General features: G+C 40.8%; 1 protein-coding gene across 2 annotated transcripts in view; it reads right to left on the bottom strand.

Annotated features, from left to right (window-relative positions):
• otud7a (OTU deubiquitinase 7A) overlaps nucleotides 1-12548 on the bottom strand; it is a 51668-nt gene that overhangs the window by 23673 nt on the left and 15447 nt on the right. For both annotated transcript variants that reach the window (XM_053884752.1, XM_053884753.1), the window contains exon 3: nucleotides 801-930. The gene's annotated coding sequence lies outside the window, so the exon portion shown is untranslated. The remainder of the gene's footprint in view (nucleotides 1-800; nucleotides 931-12548) is intronic.

Genomic DNA, 12548 nt, shown 5'->3' with positions numbered 1-12548 from the left:
GTCACCAGTAGATTAGCATATTTGTGTCATCAAACCTGAAGGGATCTGAAAATACGGGGTTAAAATGAAGAGATGCTGATGCTTAATGCCAAAAAAACCCTTCAACCCCCAAGACTCAAATGGAAATTATCCTCTCAAGAACAAGTTCACCTACCACCTCATGCCATTTGTGAATGGTCACAAGCAAATGGAAGTTTTTTTCTCTCTGACAATGAAAAACTTCATTTTTATTTGTATCAATGCCGATTACTTTTTCAAGCTCATTGTGGCGCACATTGGTTAACATCAGTTCATTCTTGAGCAACATTCACTCCTTGTTTTAGTGATGGGGAGACAAGGTTTCGTGAAACAGTGACCTTATTTTGACAGGCCACTAGATGGCGTGCTTGTTTGAGAAATGAGAGAAAGTGTGAGGTTTCAGTGAATTAGTTGTTCAAGCCTAAACATTTTACAGCAGTCAGTGCCTTCATGTGGCCTCTGAAAATCTGGACAAAACTTCATCAACCCTTCAACACTGTGTCATGAAACCTCATCTACCATCACTATTCTGTTGTTCAACCCAATGATAACACTGAAGGTTCCTTTTTCAGGTTTTCTTCAGAGAACAGCTGTTTTTATAAAAACATGATTCCAATATTACTGAGCTGTACTCAAGTAAAACAGTGTTGGCAAAACTTTTAAGAGTTAATGGAAGCTATATCTCTCCATCAAGTGAGTTGGTGTTGTTCTTGCTGTGTGAAGGAGTTACGAACAATTCATAGGATACTGCTTGACATTATATAAACACTGATGTAACATACTTTCTGCGTTTTTGCTGACGGTTGTTGAGAAGCCATCTGATGACCTTCGGACTGCGCTGACCAGATGGAGCTCTAGTCCATGGCTTCAGGGGCCGCAGAGCAGAGGAAGACTCTGGGGATTCAGAGAACCCTGAAACAAACACAGAGTGTTTAGTTAAAAGAGGCATGACATGATATGTATTAAATAAGAGCAGTATTGTACTGAGGACGTTAGATAGCAAATACAAAGTATACATTTTGCATGAGAGAGACACAAAAAACACATCCGAGGACGTGGAGCACAGAGCAGGCAGTACAGCATAAAAAAAACAGCTTTAACAATCGCATGATCGTGTCTGACTTTGCGATTTATGAATACGCTAAATCATAGACTGTATTACAGAATCATGGAGTGTGGAGGTTATAAAATAAAGGTGGGAATAAATATATTGACATCATATATAAGTAACATTTACATGGGAATAAATACGTCAGGAAATACATCAGCGTTATATTAAACAGTCATTTCAATTGTGGCCGAGTTTGAGCCCCTGCTCAGCACATGTTCAATGAATCTTTAGAAGACGTTCAGATCATAAAAACAAATCCTTTCTTCTTGTTGTCGTGTTTAACACTCCACTTTCTCTGTTTCCATTCCTTCAATTCCATTGGTTTATTTTTCCCTCAACTTTTCCGACGCCCACCTGTTTCTTGTTTCCAATCAGTGTGGGACTCGTGCTCTTATCCACTTAGCCCAAACCTGTGTCCATTATGTGACTGGTTTTGTTTCCATTGTTCAGCCATCACTATGGTGGAAGAAAAGCTGCTATCAGACCCGTCCAGGGGAATCAGGTCCTCTTTGTTCGGCCATAAATCTGCTCCACGCCAGCAGCTGGACGCCCCTCTATCCAAAACAAACAGCGCTATCAAAACATACATCTAACCACAAATCAATTTGGTCTTTTATCAAACTCCCCAAAGTTAAAATGACAAATTACATTACTCTGACTCCAAGACACTGTCTCCAAATGTAGAAGGCCTAAACAAAAAACCCACACAGTAGATCAATCACCATCATCACTCATTCACAAACGCATATCTGCTCTTGAACAATAACATCACTATGCTAACAAGAGCGAAGGTCAGAGTTTCCCCAAACAAAGCCATCAGGCCGAGATTTGATTATCTACCTCATGTGTAAAGAAAGACACACGTGGAAAAAGTGAGTGCAAGCAGTGTAGTGGAAACCGCTGGTTGACAACCGTCCTCACCAAACCGCAGGGCCTAGAGTTTATTTCACGGGTGACAAAAAAATTGTACTAAATAAAGCGTTGATTGTATCGAGAAAAAAAAAAAACGGGACTCAAGAGTTGACCTGGAAATAGGTGCTTTGGAAAACCAAAAAACAGTGGAAAACCTAGTGTCTATTGAAAGATGATTTTTTTTTTCTAAAGCCAACAGAATTGCTCAGCTTTGACATTCTCAAAACAAAGTGAAGTAATCACTCAAGTTTCACGGTCTATGGTCGCTTAAAAAGAATCCCAAGGAAGGTGAGCTTCTGTCAGTTGAACTAGGGGTCGACCAACATGCTTTTCTTTAAAGGCTGAAATCAATATCTAGTGGCTTAGGAAAGCCTATAACCAATATTAGGCCGATATTCTGGGCCGATATTTGGCTCAGATTTGACTGTGGTATTGAGAAAATCACATTCCATATCGGTAGGGACAGATATGATTGAGCCCGAAAATGGTCAATATATCAGTCAACCTATACTCTGAACCACCAAACCTGTAGGTAACTGATCAGTGACACGCATCTTGTAAAATCCCTTCCAACCTCTCTCAGTCAAACACTACGGCAGATGGAGACAGCCACAGAATCACTAAGCCGGGAATGAGAGCTCAAAGCTCCATCTCCTGTCAAAAACTTGATCTGTGGACTTCACATAACTTTGGTCCAGAGGTTACAATACAGTTTGGGACCAGTGCCTGGACTGTGACGTTATCTGAAAAGGATGAGGCATTGACAACAATTGCAAAAATTCAGAAATGTCTCAGGTAGCTTCAAATAACCGCAATATTGCTCCTCTCAACTTCCACAAACATAAGCAACTACTCTCTGCCACAAACACCGACCAGTGTGACATAGATAAGAGCACTTTTGAGAGTCCAAGAAACATCTAGTTGTGATTATGAAGCTGTGATTTGTAGTGGAGCATCATTTTTGCAGTGCTTGTTGACTCTCGCTTCTCCTCTGACAACCCAAGTGTGAATAAATCAAGTGTAATGAAGCGTCGCCGAGGCTCATGTCAGTCGCAGGAGTGTGAAAACAGTTGGTAACAACACTCAATCAAGGGTCGACAGATCAATACGGTGGATCGTCTGTGTGGTTAAATGTTCCACCATCGAAGCCAGAAGAGGAAGACTCCAAACAACATACGGTCTCCCTAATGGAGTTTGAAAGCACAAGTCACATTAAGATAATTTAGGAATCATTTTCGCTTGCTTGTTTTGATCATAATCATAACCTGATCAAAGACTCTTTGCATCTTTTTATCTTGTAAGGAATATATTTATCGTTTGCTTCAGGGTTTTTTTCACAGAACAAGGGGGAGTTAAAGGCACATTTGCCCCTTTTTAAAAGATCTTTTCTTTCCACCACTGACATGTCGAGAACAGGTCTGGCTTAAGGGCATTGGAACGCCACCTCAGCATTCCTGCAATGAATGGACCTGTCACCCGAGAAAAATACAGTTTAAGAATCACTTTCAGGTGGATTTGAGGTACAAAGTAACAGCAGATGTATCTCCAGTGATGCTCATCGTTTGACGGCGGGTAAGTGCCATCATGTTTGTAAACAGACAACGAAAGCTAACTCACTAAACCACTTTGATATGTGTGTCTGCAACACAGAGGAGCCAATTCAATGTCAAACACGTGAAGCATTTATAGAGGTGACAACACCTGTCCATGTTTAATCAGAAATACACGCCTTTAAACTCTAAATCTGATGTGTTTGCGCTAACTTTCTCACATGCTAAACGACTTCTGTAGCTAGCAACTTCTTTGTTTGAGCAACAGCGAGCAGGTTCTCAGGTTCAGGTCTTAAAAGTTTTACCACACGTGGCTCTTCACTTCTTAAAGCACCAATTTGTCGAAGAGTTATTGTTACCGTTTTGGCAAAACTGATGTAGCACGGTGTAAAGTTAACATTCTGAGAAAACACTTGACATTGATAAACATTTCAATAAGTGCTTATGCAGCATCATAAATAAAGCTGTCGTATGTACAACTCCAACATTAAAATCTAATGTGGCTGAAGTTGTAAAATGTCACAGTATTTTATTGACAGAAAAATCTAGCTTCTACGAAGCATCTACCTGGGGCTGAGTCCCTGTACGGTTTTGCTACCTTCATTGGTATAGAGTTAAGAATACTATTGCCATTATCATTATCAAGTCCGCCAAGTCATCGTTGACAAAACGGTCAAATTAATGGCACAGCAGAACAGAGACTGGGAGGTAAATAAAGAACACAAATGAATGAGGCCTTGGAGGGCGAGTAGTGAGAATATACACGCCACTGAGTGTTTGCACAGCATGTTCACCTCCCACCTGCAGTGTGCGTCTGCCTCCTATGTGGGTGATCATGGCTCACAACAGAGATCTGAGCTGTAACTCACACTATAACTGTTCCATGTCAAAGTCGCATCACTGTGCAGAAGCAACCTGCCAAGCTTGTCAGGCGATCTGAATACTGAAAGTGCACTTAAAGGCTTGAACGCGCAATACACGTCCATCAGGGTTCAAGAGAGGGGGCGGCCATGTTTCCGCTAAAAATAGAGAAAGGAAATGAATGGTCATGATGTGATCACTAATAAATAATATCAATTCTGGGTCAGAAACGTTCAATATTTAATAACGTTAGGAAAAAAATTGTATTAAGATGCAGTACAAGTGCAAGAAGACAAGAGATATTTTCTTTCTGTGATTGTACAGGAAGGTCACCACGCCGATGAACTTTTTTTGTAGCCACAGATGAATTATGGTCGGTTGAAAATGTCAAACACAAAAGGTATGGGCTTTTAAGAACCGCTGCGATCAACATACCGGCAGATAAACCCTCCATGATCCCTGTCTCAGCAGTGCTTGAACACAAGTGTGTGTGAAAAAACTGCTCGGCCTCGCTGCATTTTCACCGCTTACTGTGCCGTCAGTGTGTTTACCAAATCAAAGCCAGCAGAGCAAGTGCTGCTACAAAGGACTGCCAAAGACACAGAGGACAGCTAATAAAAGATGGCATTCATTCTTCCCCAGTACTTATTCACATGAATGTTCGCTGCTAAATGTCAAGCCTCAGTCTCACGCTGCACAAAAGACACTTCTGGTTTTCATTCAATGGAAGCACCTTTCTTGTTTCAACAACGAATTTTACACGGCACCTTTCAGAATTAATAAAACCAGCAGCTATTAACACAAAAAAATGACATGTCTATTGGTAAATTGACTGTTTTTTTTAACTGAGGAAAAGAACAGTTATGTCTTCGCCTGTTTCAACACTATTACAACACAATCCATTTGCATGAATCACAACGCTGCTTCCAGTTGCCCTGGGATTTCATGTAATGGGGTTTTGGAATGTATCTCCTGCAACAACAAACTATGCACTTCCACTAATTTGAAGTCCTTGCTTGAGAGCACAATTTGGCAATCAGAGAATTCCATCAGACTGGAAGCAGCACTTACATTTCAGCCTTCATATCAGTCAGACGCCCATCCAACGTCTGCCCGTCCTGCTCCAGTTACAGCGGTACTTACAGTGTCTGGGTTTACAGCCATAAAACACATCTTAAATATGCACGTGCCAAACTTGATATTTGATGACAGGCTTTATTTGACTCCAGTATCAATCCATCTTTCATTATTTTTTGATTTAGACACGCAGCTTCTCCTGCAAAATTCTGATCTAATCACACTGTTTAAATTCACTTTCCTTTTCACCTAAAAAAAATTTAAACAAACACAAAAAAGTAACTCCATTGTAACAAGATTTTTCTTTACATTGTTCTACAATTTCCAGTTTTAAAGCATCTGTAATGAAAGTAGCTTGAATCCTTATGACTTCCGCATAATCACTTGGAGGTACTTCTTTAAAAGATTTAAGAGATTTGTGGCATTGCGGGTTTTTGAGAGCACCGGTTGCAGACAGGCCTTGTACATTGGCATCATTTCTGCCATGTCACTTTGGAGATACCCAAACCAGAGCCACACAACCAGCATTGCGCTACTTTTTCAATATCGGAGGAAAGATATTTACTGGCCTCGGAGCTAATTCTGTTAAACCTTTGTTTCCAAACAAAAGGCCTAGTTACACTCAAATTAGGCTTAAGGTATTCTATATGAGCTCACCCCTGCAATGATACGATGCACACTCTAAATTTTGAGCAGGCACATTTCCACCATGTTTGAATGAGAAACAGGCGGAACTGAAATTTTTCGACATCATATCTTTGCCCATGCCTAGTTCGCATCACACTTGTGTTGTACCTACACACTAGGGCTGAAGGCATGTTGTTAACGCAGCCATATCGCAGAATCAACAACATCAATTTCCCTCGTCGCCCAGCATGTCAAGCTGAGGCAGTGGCAAGTGTCCCATTTGCACTTGGAGATCAGTGCACATCTAAGACCAGCCTAACACAAACATCCAACTTTCTACATCCTTTTGTATTAGGTTTATATTTTAGAAATTGGTTTTCACAAAATTCAGACCTCCACTATTGCTATCCAGATAATGAATTGGGTCCGTTCCGTGTTGTATTGTTATAGATGTTTATTAGACTCCAACCAAAATAAATCCATCAACACATCAATGAAGCTAAGAGCTCCTCGCTGATGTCTGATGTGTATGGTGTTATTGACCATGTAGATATACGGTAGAATGCAGAATAGGTGACCTACCAGTAAATCCAGTCCAGTTGTTATTTGGGCTGGAGGATAGTTACATACTGTAGATTTGAGTAAAAAACATTTTTTTGTACTCAAGCTCCATTGACATGCGGCATCCATTCTTTATCAGTCTGGCTTCATGATACTGGTCTCTCAAACTCTGTCCATTAAACCCTCAGAATGATGCGGTCACAGTGCTTCTCTAACCACAAGCAAATGTGCAGATCTGCTCTATCCCACTGTAATAACAAGCCAGGGAACACATTAGACCTCATGGTCTGAACAACCTCTCACATCTGATAGCAAGTGTGGTCAGGTGTACAGTACATCAGTTCATTCAGAAGCACTGCGCCTCACAGGGAGGTGAACCTGAAGACAGCAGGGTTATGATCTCAGTGCTCACCGAAGAGATCAGCGACAGATCCTCAGGTCCCTTTATTAAAGAAAGATGTGCAGTGAAAAGGGACCAACAGATGGAGAAACTCAAAAGAAAACCTCACAGCAAGGGGAGCTGCAGAAGAGCCATGCTTCATGTTTAATGAAGGCAAAAAGAGAGAATAATCCAGCCATGACCCTCAGACTATAAATGAACTATGCGCTCATACTTTCTCAGTAACTTCAAAACCTCAAAAGCCTTCTGTGGCGACACCCCACCTGCTGGGAGAAAGATGCTGCTTAGAGCAATAATGTCACTTTACATCTAATTGCATTGCTGCACATCGCTAGCGCAGCATGTCAGATTTCTCCAAATGCATTATCACATGAATATTTGAGGTGCATTTAAGTCACCACTGCGATGGACAGTGAAAGACCTGAGGATCCAAAAGGGCACCAGAGATACCAAAAGAAAAAGTGCATTTTCCTCAGGACAGAAAACAAATGTCGTGCTTTTCCTGCTTTTAAAATAGTGCCACAAGCTTCATTTTGTTCTTAATTTTTTTTTCCTTTTGCCAAGTTCCAGTACCGAGTACTGAGATGAGTGGTTCATATTATCATTTTACATTTTATGGATTTATTTATTTTTAACAAACAAACCTTCGTATCTTCAAACAGCCTATAATCGAACAGCCAGGTTGAACATCAACACAGCGACTCACATTGGTGGGAGGTTGAATGACAAATATTTCAGAAAGGCATTTATAGTCGATCCGTCGTCTTGAGGCGAAGCTTACCTATTTGCTCAGTGTGCACTCAAAGATTAGTTGCTGAGGGGCAAGGGCAGGAGACCACCACCCCTTCAAATGTCAGCCCCTCCAGGCCTCGAATCACAGCAGCCACTAACTACTTTTTTGATTTGGCCTTTTGCAAGCAATTGCCAGTAAACAGCTGAAGCAGGGCAGAAAAATGATTTTTGTTTTTTGAAAGAAACACCAGCAGTCGGAATCCAAACCTCTGATGTAAGAACGAACATACAGAAATATAAATCTCTGTCATCCTACGTCACATGATTCGACCTGAAGCAGCATTTGCTTCCAGCTGGTGATCTCCATTTGCGCATTTTGCTGAGGGAGGTTGTCCACTGCTGCATTGAAACCACATATTAGTTCCTTTATTTGGAGACATCATTCACTAATATGAGAAAATGTGTCATTATTTTATGTCATATTATATTCATCCCTTTGAGCATAATAAAGATGACAACTGAGCACTTTTATTTTGTCCAAATAAATGTGACCAAAAGAACAGTAATAGACTCTAAAACTTCAGATAGAGGGTTTTTCCTGATAACTAAAATACTTACAAAATAGCTAATTCCCTTTGCAGTCATTATTACAATCTATGAAAATAGATTTATTGATAGTTTTGGGCACAGATTTTCCCCCACTGTTATAAAGGCTGAAAACATTAAGAAATAGACGACAAATAATTACTTCATTCATAAAGATATCTCAAGCTATTTAAGGAAAAGACAGCCATGTTATTGTCAATGGGCAGCACGGTGGAGCAACAGTTAGCAAGAACAGCAGCGGCTAACTGAAGATGCATGCATGTTATTGACATTATCTCAGATATCCGTCTCTGACACTGCAATAAATGCACTTGGGATTCAAACATTTACGAGCCAGCGTAACTTTTTTTTTCACTGTTGACATGTAAACAACTGAAATGTGCAAAGTAAAGCAGGCTTTTCCTGTTTCACGTGTGCATCAAAACAGTAGCAGACAAACAAAAATGTGCATGTTGTTGGAGAGAACAGGGGTGATTCAGCTATACGTAGACAACAGCTCAGACTCACTGACAATATGGAGTCATCAGTTTAAGGAGCCCTATTGTGTTTTTTCTTTTATTTAATTTTTCGAACTCAAATCTCACACATAAATGGAGCAGATTCACATCAAAATAATTGTATTTTCAAAGTTATACAGAGCTACAGTTTACAAAATGGCCTCCTCACTGGAAAGGGTATGTTTTACAGAGGTTTCGAGGGAGATCGGAGATGTTTAGGAGAACAGCAGAGTTTGTCACACGTCCTGAAGGTCCTCCTTAATGTCCTCTCCTCTCTCATGACTGACAAGGCAGCGCTATCATTGCGAGTCACACTTGACTACACATTGACAAAAACAGCAGAAAACTTTCTTAGCCTGTGTAGAAGGCAACTTTGCTGCTAAACAGCTTTGTGTGTCAGAGATTCTCTGATCCTTTGCGGTTGACATGAACCAGATTTCATGATGCAGGAGCAATGGTGTATGAGATCTGTAGGAATCTGCAAAACAAGAGTGTTTTTGGTAGCTGCCGTTTTTGTTATTTTCAAAAGTAAATAACTCAGAAATGGTTGAACTTCGGTCGTTCACGCTTCGCTGTATGTTATAGTTTACTCTTGCTAACACAGTAGATTAGTTAAAAAACAAACAAACAAAAAATGGAAAAGCACAATTCATGAACATGCTACTCCACAAACAAATATTCTGTCCAAACCCTGAGTTGCCTGAAGCTGGATGAGGCTGCCAGTACAACAAAATAACGTACGTGTAAAACTCCTTCCATCTTCACACACACAGAAGACACAGAAATCCGCGACAATAGACAACAAGGGCTAAAAGCTCTTTATTAGTGCTGATTTAAAGTGAAGCTTGAACTAGAGCACCCTTACACTTACGGCTTATGTGAATAAGTTGGAAGCTGCCAAACATTTACGACCTCCTTATTGGTCGGAGACAAGCCAGGTCCACATTGTCTTTAAGGAATGAAACAGGAAATGATGACTAACTAAAGAGGGGAGCTGTCTGTGTGACTCATGAGCACAGTCGATTATTTGAAGCTCTCTGGACGATACAAGACAGTACTTGCTAAATTATTCACTTTCAAAATAATTTGGCTCCTTTCATTTTGCTTCTTATTCCTACGGATTAGTTTTTCCCCGGTAATGTACCTGGACACTATAACGGTTGGCATAGTCCAAATCTCTACCATTCATACTGTATACAGTGCATTCTGAACAATCCAAGTGATACAGCGCAAGGAAGTGAATCCATTCTACATTTAGGTAGAGTTATTAGACATGAGCCAGTAATATAATGTTTGTTTGGGTTCAATTAATCGACTGCCGGAACAAAGGCATCAATCAGAAATGTGTTATTTTGTAGAATCTGGGAATCATGAACCGTATCAAACGGAAGCAACCCTATTTTACATTGCAGCAAAAGAGCGACGCTTTCGATTTGAGTCTGACAAAGCGAACAAGCTGAGCTTGTTTTTCATCAATGAGTTGCGTTTTTAAATATTTTCTTCCACTAAACTCAGCTGTGAGACAAAATGGAGATGTGCTGAGCTTTCAAGTCGCACAGATGTGCAGAGAAAAAGAAGCCTGACCTCTTTTTCTCAATGAATGAGAATGACCTGCGCTGTGGAGCGGCGGGATTCTAAAGCCAGTCTCCAAGGGTATTCTGCGCAAGTGTTCGATTTAGAAAAAGGTTCCCTTGCTGATTCCCAGCAGGACGCTCGCACTGGCTTGGTGCAGGCGGCGGCACACAAGTGGAGCGCTTCGAATAAACCGCAGGTGCATCACACAGCGACGGAAACACTCGGCAGCCACTATCTGGGTCACATTTTGGATAAATGCTGGCACACGGGAGCCATCTCTCTTACTCATCATTACATCACACGGCCGGCAACTGCGATGCAGCCAGACAGGTTCCAAAATGTAACTACATCAATTTAACAATCGTAGACGTCCGATTTGTGTTCCAGTTCAACTTCACAGCAACAAACATGCTTCTATCAGAACTGTACCAACTACAGGCACTGACATCACATCCTAGTGAGATGCCACAGAAAGAAAGGTCTTACTTTAACTGTGTTGTTAGAAGGTAAGAGAACACACATTTGTGGATAGGACAGCTGACCAATTTCAAAGTGCTTCCGTTGAAGCCCATACTGCAGTTTATGTGGGTTTTTCAGTCGTCAAAAGGGGTGTGCTAATCAAAACATAGTCTGAAAAATGATGGCTGAATGACCTGGTTTTACTTATCATTTAATCCACTTAGTCCACATCAAATATTTTTTTAGTTCACTATTTGCTATTTTTGATAACTAGAAAATATGTGTCATTTGATTTATTGTATTGTATCTTGAGTATGCCAAAGTGAGTAACCCAGTTACCATCGCTGTACTGTAAAATAAGAATTATTTTGGGGATTAGAGTAGAAACAAACCACCAAACTTTAAATAAACATACATTCATATGACAGCAGGGTTTTAGCCAGCGTGAGTTTTGTGAACGATTGTTTTAAATTTGTAACTTATTAGCGTCAGACATCCCATCAATAGCAGCGCGTTTTCTTGCTGTTTTCATGAGTGTCGCGACTCGCGAGATGTGGATCACCGCGTGATTACGCCGGTGAACAAATATGGCGATGGCCAAAATACATTTGCGGAAGGTTCGAGAATCTGCCAATTTGGATCATATTCGGCAAAGTTACCGGGCGGAAACACAATTTAATGTAAACCAATGAGATGACACTACAAGTTGGGCATTATACAGGCACTAGGCACTTATACAGGGCGTCGTGCTGAGGAAACAGGGCGTCCGGTTTTGAGTACTGAAAGACGTCCATTTTTTCATGTTTTGCAGTTTAGTAGACGCCCTCTAGCTAAAAGCCTGTATGACAGTATGGTTTGTTATCCAGTTGTAACTTTAAAATTGTGATTGTCTGTTTGTTGTTTTGTTAGCTAAATATATGTATGAGCTTCCGCTACATGTAAAACCACCACGGCAAAACAAAAGCTGCCATGCCTTCAGAATTCAGATCTTTATTTTATTCAGAAGTATGTAATGTAAATTCTATTTCATGAATCATATATATCAAGTCCAGGTCTGTACACGTTTATGGACCATAACAAGAACTTTAAAGCGCACTCAGGAAATGTGACACTGCTCTGGGGATAATTTAATTTGAAAAATGCACACTGGATGCACACTCAGTTTCCTGTCCCGTCCTACTGCGTTTCTCTCGAGTGTGGCGGCACAAAAAGACTTGGCGTTGATCAGCATGTCTGTGGGGCGCCTCGATCATCTCAGCGCAGCACACAAGAATATTCAGGTCAGAAATACTGAGTGACAAAGAGGAAACATGGAGGTGGACATGATAATGGTGTTTTTAGCAGAAATATCCTGAAAGAAACCTCATAATGAATGAATGCCAGGAGCTCATGTCCTGTTCGCAGAACTAAAGTGACCCCCGGTGTAACCGAGGTCCACTATTGCAGTGTAGAAAATCTGAAAAAAATGCATCTGAGGGACGAAGTTTGGAGACAAAATTAAGGAGGCCAGATGGTTTGGGACAGGTGGGAGACAGTGTTGGACCAAGATTGTTGCAGGAAGT

This window comes from Synchiropus splendidus, chromosome 14, assembly GCF_027744825.2.
Source record: "Synchiropus splendidus isolate RoL2022-P1 chromosome 14, RoL_Sspl_1.0, whole genome shotgun sequence".
In the NCBI taxonomy this organism is placed as follows: domain Eukaryota; kingdom Metazoa; phylum Chordata; class Actinopteri; order Syngnathiformes; family Callionymidae; genus Synchiropus; species Synchiropus splendidus.
Note: the sequence above shows the minus strand (reverse complement) of the source record. Positions and strands in the feature narration are given on the sequence as shown.